The 15,395-nt window shown below is 40.7% G+C and overlaps 1 protein-coding gene and 1 long non-coding RNA gene across 7 annotated transcripts in view; one reads left to right on the top strand and one right to left on the bottom strand.

Moving 5' to 3' along the window:
• The window catches only part of LOC111252715 (uncharacterized), a 95,929-nt gene that overhangs the window by 63,188 nt on the left and 17,346 nt on the right, over window positions 1-15,395 (top strand). Inside the window, exon 1 of one of the 6 annotated variants that reach the window (XR_015327702.1) lies at window positions 14,335-14,461. The exons of the other annotated variants lie outside the window; for them this stretch is intronic. The gene's annotated coding sequence lies outside the window, so the exon portion shown is untranslated. Of the gene's footprint in view, window positions 1-14,334; window positions 14,462-15,395 lie in introns of those variants that run through there. 6 annotated transcript variants of the gene reach the window in all.
• The window catches only part of LOC111252642 (uncharacterized), a 124,406-nt gene that overhangs the window by 22,214 nt on the left and 86,797 nt on the right, over window positions 1-15,395 (bottom strand). The gene's annotated exons all lie outside the window — the stretch shown is intronic.

Raw genomic sequence — 15,395 nt, forward strand, 5'->3', positions numbered from 1 at the left:
TATATGCATGAATAAATAGCTGGACTCGAAAGCGAGCGAACTGGGTTTGCACATGACGGAAATAGACAAATTTTGAGATAGCTCGCGCGCCCCCCCATGTTAAATATAAACGGATAACTGTTTCCTTTTTTTCATTCTTACGGATTCGCTCCACAAAAAACATCATCAAATTTTCAGATATACCGTTATTTATGCATGACGACTACGGTTGTAATAGGAATTATTATATACTAAATATCAAACCTGCTCGAACTATGTGTAATAACAACAAATTCACTGGTGATAGCAGTGATAATCGCAGTAATGTCGTAATGGCTAGGATGAGTAATCCTCGTCCTAAACAAGCTTTGTAGACTATCTTTCTAAGGGGTCTGGCGGTAGTGTCAGCCAAGCATTTTTTGTTTCAAGGCCCATATCTCTAAAATCAACATAGTCAACGCGGAAAGGAAAAGGAAGCTTGTCCTAATAAAGATATCCTAGCAGACTTAGATCTAGGCGGTACATGTAACTAGCTATACTAATCTCGCGGTGGGGTATCTGTCGCCAGCAAGCTCTAAGCTCATTTGCGGAATAAGGTACGGTTTTAAGGTTCTGAAACTACGACACATGTTAGACAATGTTTCAATTAAAGGCAAGATGAAGTATGTGTAAGTATCAGTATATCAACAATAAGCTTATTTTGTTTGGCTTGCAGCATACAATTAACTAGATATTTGCCACCATATGACAAATTCAAGGTCGGGCCCTCTTTACCACTGTAATTTATAAAAACAACGACGCTGAAACAGTTTTTTTTTTACCAATAAGCTAAGATGATTGCGTCCGATTTCACAATTTGCATACTGGACCCGAATATTAATAGACAAGACTATAGTAGATAGTATGTATATGTACCTAATAAAGAAATATATTCTTTTCGCTACTACTAATAAGTAAAAGTTTCTGCAACATCTGAAATTCAGCAGCCCTTATAGTGTGTGTATAAGGTAACACGCCACAAAAACACTTTGTGACAGTTATTGTCCATGTTGGTCAAGGCAAACAAGCTACTGACCATAGAAGTGCAAGTTGTTAGTAATATAAAAATTCTCCTTATGTAAACCGAATGGTAACCATAGCAATCATAGCTTTCACCTGTGTTAATGGGACTTTTTCAGCCCTTTGCCTTGCTATTTCGGTAAAAGCCGGCAGTTGACGCATCCTATGCGCAGTTCTCTTCTTTTTGTTTTGAGTTTCACGTCCGGTGTCGTCGTTAGGCATTCCGTCAGCAGGACGAAACTGAGTCTGGCTATGGCCAGGTTTGAGCCTAAACCACCTAGGCAAACACGTTACCCACTAAGCTATCGTGGCACGCGCAGTTTCCTTCTACCATCATCCTGACGAGTCCTCGCTTCAAACCGTACTTATCGTACACTTCATACAAATTCAAAAATTGTAAATTTATCGATTTAGGAACATATGCTTTAAAGTGCACGAAAGGAATTGGAAAATAGGCCTTTAAGCACTCGATCAGCATTACAAAACGCGGCGGCTTTTTTGAATTCAACATCTAGATATGACCCGAGCTCAATGACCTGAAACGCAGTAAACTCTGTAATCATGTTTTCGTACATAAAGTTACGTACAAGGCGTATAAGCTACGCATAGATGGAACCGCATAAGCTTACAGTCGAATGATTCTAACCAAAACCCTACTCTGAACGTTGTGTGTTACTTGCGCCAATGGAGTATTAGCAAATGACAACCGTACAGCGTAAGATAGGTGGAACTTAACTATCAGCTGTGTGTCGATCATTCTTAAAAAAGAACTTTCAGTCCAGTTCTGTTCAACAATATCGTATAGGAAAGTTGAGGCTTCTAATAAAATACGCTTTTTGATAGCAGATAACTTTAAAAATACGCAGTCTAGACTTTAGAGTTATTAATTTTCTTAACGAAAATTTCGCTTGAAGTATCTGTCGGTAGCACTTGCAAGACTGTAAACTTAGATATAATGTTAGGCAATTTTAAACCCGTATCTTAGAGAATTACATTATTATAATTATTCAATAAAAATATTATTCAATACGAGCCGTTTTAGATCGCCGGCCACTACATGCTTGTATTTAAAAAAAAAAAACAAAATTTTGCTTCTCATACATAAATTTCAAACTATTCTTCATGATCTTCGTTCGTAGCAAGAAGACATTTAGCATCAGGTCTGTAAAAATTTATACGAACACTGCAGCAATCCAAATTCGCAAAGTTTAAATTACAAATTATGATTGCCTATAGTTGTACCTTGCAACGCGTATCTCTCTTATAAATAAAAACCTCTCTGGGGACCAAAAATATTTCTATTGAGTGAATATAATATTAGCCAGACTACAGGGTAGGTCTATTGCAGAATGTAGCCTTATAAAACACCCTATGCAAGAAGACGGGCACCATGAAACAAGTGTTAATGCTGAAGTGCATCGGGTGCAAATCGGGGCGTGTTTATTTTAAAATACTATTTATTTGCGTTACACTCACCAGGCCAAGCAAATAAGCTGCTGGCATATCTTTAGGACGTCCTTGACTAGACCTAAATCACAACTGGCGGAAGATGCCAATTTATTATAGGCTAGAAAAGGTATCATTCTAGCGATACAGGTATGTAATCTGTGTGGTCAAGTAATAAACATTTTATGTTGCCAATGTTCATCCAGCTTTGGTTAGGTCTTTGACCTCTAACAAATACAATCAAGTTGCATAGTTTTTCTTGTGTGAAACTTTGATATAGCCAGAAGGAGCTTGGGATTTGTGCCGATACTGATTTGTCGAGTAGGCCTCGTCGTTCGAGGCAAATCTACGAAGGCTTCATTTTCAGTGAAAACAATTAAACACGAGTAAGAATGTGTCTCCCGTCCAGTTGGCAAAATGAAAAGGTATTCGATATGACTAGACGGGCAGTCCATGTTATTTGTGCAAGAGAAAGAAAAAATAAGGCCGGTTACGAAACATACTTAAAGCCGGGAAAGGATACCCAAATCATATGAAGACTCTTAACGAAGCCAAGTGGTTATCAAATACTAAAACGAGCTAAGACCCGTCGTCATTGTTGGTCAAAAAAACGTGCTATCAGGCTTTCCGATGCCAGATATTGGTACTTATAGACGACAACGAATCCAAGTTCTACCAAAGTCGGAAGCCTTTTTTGAGAGAAATACTTATATCTCCAATGAGTAACAAACAAAATGGTTTCGATGATTTCGTGGTGTCATGGTTCCAGACAATACCTGGTTAGGAGTTTAATTTAAATTACAGGCCAGTAGCGGTAGTATTGAATAACGCAACTGAAGGATATTCTCTTCATAAAATATATATCTATATCTGTTTTATCTATAGAACAAGTATAGATTGTATAGAATATAGAATATCTATATTCTATACAATGAGCCACGGAATCGATTGTTCTTTTGACTCATTAACTCTGGCAGCAAATTCCATCTCAGTTCGCACCCATTACTTTCGTATTAGCTGCACGTTAGGATCAAATGTATGCCCAAACAGCTAAAATTTTCCATAAATATCAGTATTCAAGACGTAGTTTTGTTGAGGAGTTATTTCAATTTTTCTGATTCTCAATGAGAACAGTGTTATAGTAATTTAATTGTGAGAAACGACCTTTTTGAAGAAGGCTGTGTTACAATTGTTCAGTTTATTCAGGTGAAGATGGACGTAAAGCACCTACCTAGTTTCCTTTTGCTCGATGCTGACTGAAATGAATAAGAGGAAGATAAGCAAATCTGGAACAAAACAACAAAAGGGCTGGAGGGACGACGTTTTAAAGGGGAGAGTCAAAGGACGGGCGGATTTGTGTAGAGAACGTACCGACTGCTCGCCAGTCAAATAACGGTCTGACTCCGCTAAACCTTCGGACAAGACAAGCTGCCCTAACTGGACTGCTCGGTTGGCCTAGATGCAAGCGGGACTGTTTCGTGCTGACAACGCTGTGAAACCCAAGAAAAAACATTTGGGAAAGCAGTGATGAGATGTAGACGAAAAAAACTCAATAAAGAAGTGTTGGTTCGAGAGATGGCACTCTTTGGTGCCAGCGCAAGGCAAGTGACATCGCGAGAATATGAGCAAAGGGCTGGGAAGAGAGCAGAGAGGACGGCTGCGAGACAAAGCAAAGAAAGAAACGAAATATTGGTTTTCAATAGAAGAGTCATACTGACTCGGGTCGAATTGGCTTGAACATAGACGACCGACCGACCGACCGACCGACCGACCGAGAAAGCGGACGAGCGCCGGCGCGATCAGTTACAGACAGTCACCAGTTTAGCCGTAGAGTCAGGCGGGGAATCAGCAAAGGAAAGGGAATCTAAAATTAAATCCATTCTGTAAGGCGAAAGCTGGGCCCAAATTATGGACCATTATAGGAAGGGAGAGAAAAGGGATGATCTTCCCAGTGCGCGGTATTGTATAATGTGTACTAGCGTTTGGCCCAGCACATGTTCTTCTTGTCTATATGGAATACGTCAATTTAAATGCTACGTAGAGTAGTTGTCCATTCAAGCTTGTAGTTGGCTTTCAGTCTACCTATCGAAAAAGATATACTCAGGTCACGCAAAGACAAAAGGGAACTAAATCTGCGTGGAATCGAAACCAATAGGTATTAGAAACGATAAACGGGGTCAAAATGAGTACATGCGCAAACACATTTAATTTTCATATAAGTCTCACGAGCACCCGTTCTTTGAAACCAATATTTAACTGCGCTTTTTCGTAGAACTTGCTGAATAAAAAAAATGTAGGGCCGATTTGAGATAATCATTCAAATCGTGAGCGAAAGTATCTCTCACAGATGCGTACAAGTCGGTATATAGGCACTTATATAGAGATACCCGGTTAGGTTTCCGGGTGATCAGAGAACTATTGACAGCGTTCTGGCTGGATCACAAATCGGTAATCAGCCGGCAAACTAGTGAAGCACCAAATTCGAATTTGATAATTAGTGTAGTTTTCAGCCATCATATTCCTCAGTCTGGATACACTCAAGGTGGGTGACGCTACACTGCAGATCGATAACCTACTTGGTAGACCTATGCAGAACCCTATCTACTTCAGACAACATGATTCAGAACTAAATGAGATTATATGATAACTTGGGAGCACTGTAAGCCTAGCTATATCGAATGAAGTGCTGCCAGGGGACTCTTCGGTACTAGCTTCATTAGACAACGTTATATCATAACAGTAGAACTAAGCGTGCGCCTAAAAAATATGTAAAAAGGGTAGTAGCCTGCCATGACGATCTACAGTCCTCGAGAGTATTCTTTAGTCCCTCGTTCTCTTTGCCAGGTCAGGACAATCACAGTGCAGATGTCATTTGTATGCATAAGATGGATGATAGGCCCTTCTACCAAAAGGTGCATTATTGCTTCTGACACAATACGGGCAAGTACTCTAAATAGCAAGATGGCACTTGACTTGTTAGATTCTCAGTGAAGGCATAGGTAAACTAAACTTTTTTAATTATTGTGTTGCTTCAGTGAGCACCTACGATGGTAAATTCGCCATGTCGCTTTGACCGGCTGCGACAAGAACAGGAATCGCCATGTTTCAAAGCAGCTCACACAGTATCCCATACACTTTTGATGACTGATAGTGCTAGAAAAAAGCATTGCTAGGCTTTTATCAGTGAGCTGATATACATTATCGCGAAACGACGGTTTATGGCATAATTAAATCGTAATTCTGTATGATTTATGTTTATTGTAGTCCAATAAAAAAAGCAATTTTGTCTGTGTAACTACAAGAACGCACGGAAAGACCTTTACGGTTATGCCACTGCTTTCGCAGAATTTCAGAAAATAAAATTGACTTGATAAAAATGTCGGCCTACGTAACCAGAGTATCGGAGTCCGGAGTCGAGTTAGGAAAAATTAAATTTGCTTGAGTCCATTAAGAACGTTGACCATCTTCTTCCTGATATTATCAAAAGTTACCTTAAATCAAAGTGGCTGCATACTAATATATATATATATATATATACACACACACATATATACATATATGTGTGAATATCTACATTTAGACCAAAACAAAGCGAACCTAATTCTTAATTGGCTAACATCTAAACGACATTTACATACTGATACCTATTAAATATGTATTAGAATCAAGGCGCACGTATAAGGTTACTTTTTCCAGAACCCTAATATGAAAAAAATGTTTACCATTGATATTAGGTCGTTGGGTTGAAATCCTCAAATACTTAGAACTAGATTATCATTTTAACCTTATTACTCTTCTCAGGTAGCAGCTGTGCGATGTATCTACCGAAACTCCCTCAATCACGTGGGCAATGCTTTTAAACAAGTGTATTTTAGGACGCTCTCTAGGATACGATCAGCCTTTTAACCTACTCTACAGTTGTACCTGAAAGGTTTTTATCTTGAAGGAACTAAAATTTATCAAAGGGAAAATTCATCAAATGTAAAAGGTACAAAAGGTTCTCTTCAGAGAAACCAATCGATACTCTTTACTTCACAGACGACGCCTAACTTCTTCCACAACAATGTATCTCTGCACAAGCGCGGGACGTGAAATCACGACGAGGACGCATTCAGTCATCTATTAAAGAAAGGAATCATATTTGCCGTCTTTTCGTGCAGGCCGATGGAAGGCTTGAGTAATTCATAACTTAATGAAGCGCCCTCCGTTATTAAGTAAATTCAGTGGGGGGCTATACTATGTAACGCAAAACAATCGATGCTCAAACAACGCAATCATAACCAAGATCTATACGTATTGTATATATGATTAAAATATCCAAACGAGCTTATATATAATCCTGCCATTATAATTCAAGTCATTCTTGTATTTCTCAAGGATTGTTTACATTTTTAAAGACAACGATTTGGATTATGTCGCAAATTTAACAATCGTTCCTCGTACGGAATGAGAGTATTATTAACATTTATCTTTCTTGACGGTGTTGTGGTTCTTCAGCTGTGATTCATGGGTGTGTATTACCGAAAAACCTTTTTGAAGGAGGCTGTGTCAGAACTACTCAGTTCATTCAGACGAAGATAAACGGAGAGCGAAATGTCAGAAGCTCTCGCTCGTTCGGAAAATGTATAGAATTTTCTTCTTTTGATGCTCTTTTTTGTTGGATGAGGCAACTCCACTTGAAATATATTCAAGATTTATGGGGCCCGTAGATCATGCATGGAAGGATTGTCGCTAAAAAATAAACCAAGACAAGGAGTCGAACATTGGAAAGCTTCAGAGCGTTTCTCACAACAAGAACACTTCAAACCTCCGACATTGCAGTAAAATTTGTCATATACAGTCAATGGCGTAATATACATTGACAACGTTGAGAGCTAAAAAGACGAGTCAGCTGTTACTCTGTGGGCTTTATTTATTTGTTTATTTTCAAGTCAGTGATTTATGATACTCTGGTAAAACGCTGCAAACGGTAACGAAACGAATATCTTTTTTCCTAGTAAACATTATTTTGCGTCGCCTTTGACCCTCCACTTAAATGCAATAGCTCAGTTCGGAGTTACTGCAATCGGATCTGTTGGTTTTTATGATTTCGAACGAAGATTTCTCGGTGTGAAATCAGTTGTGTCAGGGTAATGTTGTTTCTGTCCTGTTCGTTCTAGTGTGAATCACACTTCTTCTATGATACCTTAGTCGGTGCCACAGGTACGCATCATCCTTTTTGTACGCAGTCTGTATGTAAAATGAATGACATTTTATTAGGCCAAACCACCATTTTTTTATTGTGGCTACGCCTAGAGGGAAAATGCGCGCTTCCGATTGTCCAAAAAGTTTTACGTCCAGCACAGACCAGGGCTACTTATGTGCTTATATATATATTGTTTCAGACGGTTAGCTTTTAATATTGTATTTAATTATTATATTAATATAGCATTTGCTCTTAGCCAAAAGTCTACACCTATATTTGCATTTTGTAGGCGTACACGGTGTCAAAATTATATGTAATCTTCATTGCGTTCAATAGAACTAAAGTAATATACAGTTATAGAATTTCTTTGAATCAAAAAGGTCGAGCTTTGTTGAGACTAGAACATTCGAGGCTTACTTATACGGGTAGTTGGGATAATAGAAAATAAGCTTTGCTTGAAACAATGGCATGCGCATGTTTGTTCACATATCCAACTTGACAAGTAATGAATAGTGCACATATATGTTCGGTGGATCAAACTATGCTACAAGTATTCCTTTCTTGCAAGTATTACGTAACGTATTAAACAAATCGTTGACGTTACACAAATACGCTCCTCTTACAAGGACATCGTACTCTAATAGATGTTCCTCAACTCTCTCTCAATTTCTAATTCGGTATGTAATATATCTTCTCGCCTCTTGTAATAAAGCGAGAGCTTTTCTCGCTAAAACATCCTGACCTTCCGCATAGGATGTGCTTATATATATATCTATATAATCTTGGCTATACCTCAATTGTTCCTACTATGGTTTTGCTATCGCTGTACATCTCAGACCTGTGCGGTAGCTAGCTCAAAATCTCCGTTCCCCCTGTCTTGTTGTCCGAAAGCGGTGAAGCTGTAGCCTGCTTTTGTCTCGTCAACTTCCCGCTGGCCTGGCGACACCGGCGAATCCTATGGTTGGAAAGCCTGGGTGGTAAATCCGCTAACAACAATGAGTTCGCTCATCCGCTACAGCTGCTGTTTTTGCTGCTTCTGATGGTGCTGGTCCTTTTATCTTGTTTATTTCTCTCGATATTAAGTGGAGTGGGAGGACTCTCGGCCTAGCTCGAGTCATCTTTTACTGTGAAGTCCCATTCTCATTTTATGCAGCAAAGTCAGCAACGCACTGGACGCGCCGCTTTGCCCCGTCGAGTGAACAAAGAACTAGGTAGAGAACCCATTCGTTTTCCCATCTCGCCCGATGATGGATTGTCTTTGGGGGAAGTCCATTTCTAAACGTATCCTTTATCCAACCGAACGTAATCATCGTTGCTGAATTCGCTCTGAGGCTAGCCTTTCAAAGCTTCATATCTTCGTCAGCGCTGGGACAGAAAAGCATTTCCTATCGCCAATACTCCAGGCGGAAGTTGTTGGAATTACACTTATTCTCTATCAGCGGGGGTTACGATAGTCACACTAAAATTAACCTAAAAACCGTGCAATTTCTGTTGCTCCTAGGTAGAAATTTGGGCGACATTAAACAAAAGAAAAAACAAATGATGACCATCATATACAAGACTAGCAGATATATTAACTGGAACCCAACTAGGCACAAAATGCTAAGAACATCGGGAAGCGCCATCTAGGTTGCTAAGACTAGTCACATCGTGCAATTACTACTGTGTTTGCCTGTTCCCTAGTCGTTCAATTTGCTTATTGAACCTCTCCGTTTAATTAACAAGTAACCAACAAATCGAGATGTTAGTATTCCATAGATGCCACCCCAAGGGAAAAAGATGTGCATAATTTTCGCTTTGCGGTGGCTTGAACAGCTAAACTTTTGGCTTAGAAAATAACTACGGATAAAAAGGGATCGACGATTCTAAGCCCAGCCATTGACATTTACTACACGACTAAAATGAACACCTAACCAACCAGTAAGGTATGCAAATACGGATGCTAATCCTAGGGATACGTTGTGGTCTGGATTCGAACCCGGGCACAGACAGACTAGTAGATTTAGCTGTCGGAGCCGGCGGTTTGATGGAATGCCTAACAGCGAGACTAGACGTAAAACTCGAAAGACAGTGGTGAGGTCAACTAACGGAACATTATTTTCGCTATCCGTGGTATATTGTTAGATTTCGTATAAAATAGTATTGCGGTTATTTTAACCAATGGGTGCTCGTCCGTTTTTTTTTTTTAGTCTATATTATAAACATTGAGAAAAGCTTTGTTTCATCGCTTATTGATTAACAGGGAAAAATAGCTTAGCCATACGTAACTACATAGAGCAAGCTTCTATCAAGGTGTCTAGTAAAAGTCCGCCTATTTATTGTTCAGTCGGCTGATTGATACTATATACTATAATAAATTGGTAAATTAAACTAAAATTACTGTTTCTTAATGTTATGCTTATTTTATATTCAGCCAAAGGACGCAAATGCTAACAGAAAATAGTTTCGTCAAAGCAAATATGGGAGAGCTAATCTTGGCTTTTTGCTTAGCATGAAAGCAAGTGACAGTCTGCTTTTCGAAAAGGTTAGTTACCCGCCAGTAGCCGCCCAATATTTCTGGCCAGGTCAAACTACTATAGTTTTGCTTTAGATTATATATTTGACTCTCCGTTTGTGAGTAGATACACAGTGGTATGCATACAGGGTTCATGGTACGTGTTTCGTGCAATTAAGCTCTACATCTTAACCCTCTGGTTCGTTTCTAAGCATCTTCCGCACACGGAAATCGTATCATACACTAATACATACATCAGGTTAAACAGGAAGCTCTTTCTTCAGTGAGAGTTACTCTAATCAAAAACGAGTATGTGCCTAAAGCATAAGGATAAGCAACGTCTGTCCAAATGGTACTCGGTGGTGGGCTGTTTCTGCAGTCAAAGGAAGTACCATCAACCGCTGGGGACCAGCCCGCTTCTGGTACCAATCGAGTCGTTCTCAGTCAGCAAAAATTGTTCTAGCTAACCTTTCACCGTGATTACTTTGTTCTATTAGGATACATGCTGTGTATTGTACTGACATTGCCGACTCTGTAGATGTCTAGTATTCACTGTACACCTACAATTAACTCGATTAAGGTTAATTCGAAAAATGGCGCTTTTCGAAAGATACAGATCCTTTGCGCTCTCAACGAGCTGGGGGCAGAAATGAAGAGCGTTAAATGCCGTGATAAATACCGAGCTACTATTATGTTCACTGGCGACTGACTGGCATAGTAGCAGCAAGCCTCGGTGAGAGAATGGCCTGGCATAGATGGAACAGCATAAAGTCGCTGAGATTTCGGCTCGCTCAACGGCTGATGTTTAGGCCATAAAGGCAAGGAAACCATACCGCCTCTGATTATAGTGTTTAGTATGTGCTACGAGAAAATCCAACGAGCCAATTGTATCTTATGCTTGCATCATGAAGCCCTTTCAGCATTGCCCCTGGGATGCTCCAGTAGTTGAAAAACACAGTACTTTTACGCCACTGAAATTCGCTAATGGTTTGCACTATGGGTAGAAATCTGTTTAAAATTATGTCACGTTGATTGTCCAGTTTTATCTAATAATACCTTGCGGGAGTATCGGCTATGAAAACTGTCATCATAATTTAATAGTACCACAAAACATTATAATCTTTCAAACATTTTTCCCGTATGATTGCTTCTGCTTACGTATACTCACGGATGGAAAGTACGTCTTGAAGGAACAATTTTACCGTACACAATGATTTCCGTCGGCATCACAGCTCTAATGGTAGGAAGGTATAGTGAAGCCAGGGCCTACCTTCCATATCTTTGTCCTTAAATTCGGCACTCAATGAAAGCAGACTTCACGCAACGGTTTTCTACAAATCTGGGAATGCCAGACTCCACTATGTAATCTTTTATCGAGGCCAAAAGGACGTGCTGTATGAGTCTGTTCTTGAGACCGAACTGACTATGTCCCATGCAGGAACAAATTTGGTCAAACAAAAAAAGCGGCGGCGTGCAGCTATACGATATTGAATACAGATATTTGGAAACGTACGAGTGTTACACATTGTTTATTTTTACGTCGACTGCAGATTTCTTGTATTTTTTTTACGTACAGCTACGTGAATTGCATATATACATATATATTTTAGTTAGAACACTTGTGTCGTGAGAGAATTGCAGGAAACGATGTCGTCTTGAACAGCAAAGAGTAACTACCGTTTTCCTTGATTTTATGAGCCAGGGAACCCTTGCAGTGTGTCTTCTTCCTGGCGAAAAGTTTTCTCTGATAAAATCACTACATTGTGCATTTTTATTCGCTGAAACTCTCAGGGAGTTGGCGGTGCAGTGGGCCTTGCTCTACGAGTCGTAACCTGAAAATACCTTGCTGGAGAATTGAACAAAATTTTAGTGACAGATTATCGGTTGACCTCGGCTATAAAAAATTCCGAAAAAACGTAATGTGCCAGGACGGAGACACGTGGCTTGTGTTCAAATAAGATTGCATCGTTCATGATTCACGTTCGGTTACGGAGCAATGAATTTTTTTCTTGCTTAACCGCATTGTGCTGGATCTTTATCACTTCGACAGTTCAGATCAAGGCTTAGTACCGTCGACCGTTCACAATTTGGCTAGTTTTGCATCACACTGAGCTGCATGACTGTAAAAACTGGATCTCCGGTACTTTAAGTAGGTACAGCTTGAGGTACAACTTGGTCAAAAATACCTGTAAACTGTCCAGCTCTTCCCGACTTGAGGCCGATCTACGACATTCATCGCGCCGTGCCTGCCCGCCTATCTACTATCCATAAACGAAATTTCAGACTTCTGAACATGTGCTCTGCAGCTTACAGGCGTTTTAAAATGAATGACTTAATTTTCGTTAGTTAATTTTCCAGAGTATTCAAGAGCGTGTGTGTTCTCCATGGAAAACGAAATTAAGTGGTCACAAGTAGTGTTGATGGAGAACCAAGCTATGAGCCGGTGTGGAGACTGATGCTCGATAGACTTGAAAATAACCCTTATTCGGAGCGATTTCTCACAGCGAGTACGGAGGGAAACGCTTAAATAGCAGAACAGCTCCTTCTCGAGAATCGCGAGATCTCCCGCAAAGGGTTCACAGAAGAAAACATTTCACACGGGTCCTGTCGAGCCATTTTGAAAGGTTATTTGGAGCTCACATCAAGCATTATATCGAAGTACTTCGGGCAAATTCAGATGAGTCAACAGTTATACCAAGAGAAGTCTAGTTGTATGCTTTGTGTTTTACTTCCGATATTGCCTCTTAGCATTCTATTAGACCCCGGTACCAAACAAAATGTGTCCACGTCCGTACCACCAATTGCCTCTGAACTGTAGCAAGCAAACATCACGCTATCGTCGGAACCGTACGTAATACGAAATTAAAAAGATGCAACTATGTGGTCGAAAAACTTTGAAATAATGCAGTGTTTGACTTAAAGCATCACTCAAAGCCAATATCGAATGTTGATCTGAGAAGCATCTAGAGTGTCTGATTTAATATATGCATGAGACGCACCTGTCATTGAGCAGTGGCTTAAGAAATCTCCACCAGCAGTTCTGCTTTTCCAGTGCCTGCCAAGATCACATAACGTGGGAAAACGACAAGAGCCACTCTAGTGATTGAGTTAAAAATTTGACTGCATATTTGCGGTTTACACAATGTCCAATATTTACGCTTCTGGGCTCACTGATGGCATCGACGAGGTTTTCGAAATCCGCTCTGCAAACGGCCGGTACGAAGACAGAAGCCTTGGACGTACATATCGCTGCCGTAGGTGGAACTCGGTCTGAGACGTAAGGCTGTTCACAGTTCCAACCAATATCACGATGTTCTCCTTTGCCACCAAGCTAATTCCCGCCGACTTGCAGAAGGAAAGCGCCTGGTGGACTGAGAGGAATTGAAGGCGCACTGCTCCAGGTGACACCGTGTTCATCGATGCTTTAACGGCGAAATACACATGAATGTGTACGGTTCCCATCTATATACACCATATATGTCTTCGTGCATAGCGTGCACTAACGCGCCCAACTGAAGTTGTGAACGAGATAGCCGCGTAGTGATGGCGAGGAGACCTGCGAGTATTCCGCTTGCTTAACTAGCTAAACTAGTACGCCGTATACGTTCGATCTCAGCCGATAGGAGCTTACGGTTCTTCTTTCACTGGCAGCTGATGCCACTAGTCCCAGTAGACGATTGCATCCGCGCAATTTTACTCTCACATACACGTAAATAGCGTGCATGAGACGAGTGTACAAAATTGGAGACGAAAATCTGCTTTTCGTCATCGGCGAACAACTGCGATCCTTACTGTTATAGCACATGCAGAAATGCGGAGCGTGTAAGCAGAAATCAGCTAGGAGTTAATGGGACAGTGACGCTGTAGTAGGCCGAAACCAGGCGCGATATGTAACGGCCAGCCCTCTTCTCTTCGATGTAATCTTATTAGCCGCAACTTTCATGTTGTGCCGCGGACAGTTTCTGCCGTTGCCCCATATTATCGCCACGGGTGCCCCATCCACTGTGGACTGCCTGCCTATGGCAACGGTGACAGAACAAGACGATACAATAGCTGGCTCGGGCCGCGGGTGCTATTGCCTCCGCTGGAGTCAACGGAGTGTGTGCGTTCTTCAGCCGAGGGACGTCACACCTTCTATTGCTGGGGCTCGGTACTCAAACTCAAGAGGAGAGCGCCTGTCAGAGAACCAGCCGCATTACTAGCTTTGCGTGCCCTAGGCTTCGATGATTACGTAGCCTACCACCACGAACACATGACGAAGACACCACATTTCGAACGACTGCCGCAGGCCAGATCAGGCAAGGACATATCTATGGAACCCTTTAGCTAGTATTATTTGGCTGGTATTATTTTTTCCCGAGTATAAATTTTAAAGTCTATTTATTTTAAACGTAATATATATTATTATACTTTCAAAACAATAACTAATAGAAACAAACAGACCAAAATATGACTTAGCTAACAAATTTCTTCGTCGTCTTGAAATCTGAAGCGAAAGCTTTGACTTGATATGGTCGTCCAATCACTGCTAAGAGAGCACATTTGTCAACGGCAAAATCTAAAACGTTTCGTTGCGAAACGTTTTCGTCAATGAAAAAAATAAAAATAGCAAATATATATATGCAGATCTGTGTTACGCACCAAAATATGACGTCTCCAGGTGGATCATGTGAGCGAGCTGGCCTTGGCTCGAGTACTCGTCTTAACAGAGTTAATAGTCCTTGTCTATTTATGAATTATCCGTAACGATCCACATTCGTACGGTTTCTAGTTGAAACGTTTGAATACCTTGTTCACCGTTCGGACAGCCACACAGTACGAGCCAAAGCCCTGAACGGTAGATCCGCAAGGGTAGCCGCTTGACCGCAATGCAAGAACAGACAAACGTACGCAATGATGGCTTCTGCCCCAAGTATCACCACGTCGCGTTTCGCACACCTGTGCTGGTATGAGGGTTTACAGATTGTCCGTCCATACACATTATACGAACGCTTCCGCGTAACTATTTCCAAGTAAGAGGTTCTTGAGCCCAGATATTGGGTATTATTCCTTTTGCACGACTAACCTAGTTAATAATGGGAATGGTAGACTAACTCGTTGAAGGGCATCGGCTGTCACCGATCATTCTGTCATAATAATTTGCAAAATTCACTCATCGAAACCCAGCCAACAAAGTATGAGTATCATCATAGAAACTCAGGAATAAGAGGCACAGCTTATCAAATTGACCAA

The sequence above is a fragment of the Varroa destructor genome, unplaced genomic scaffold, assembly GCF_002443255.2.
Source record: "Varroa destructor unplaced genomic scaffold, Vdes_3.0 BEIS01000001.1, whole genome shotgun sequence".
Taxonomy (NCBI): domain Eukaryota; kingdom Metazoa; phylum Arthropoda; class Arachnida; order Mesostigmata; family Varroidae; genus Varroa; species Varroa destructor.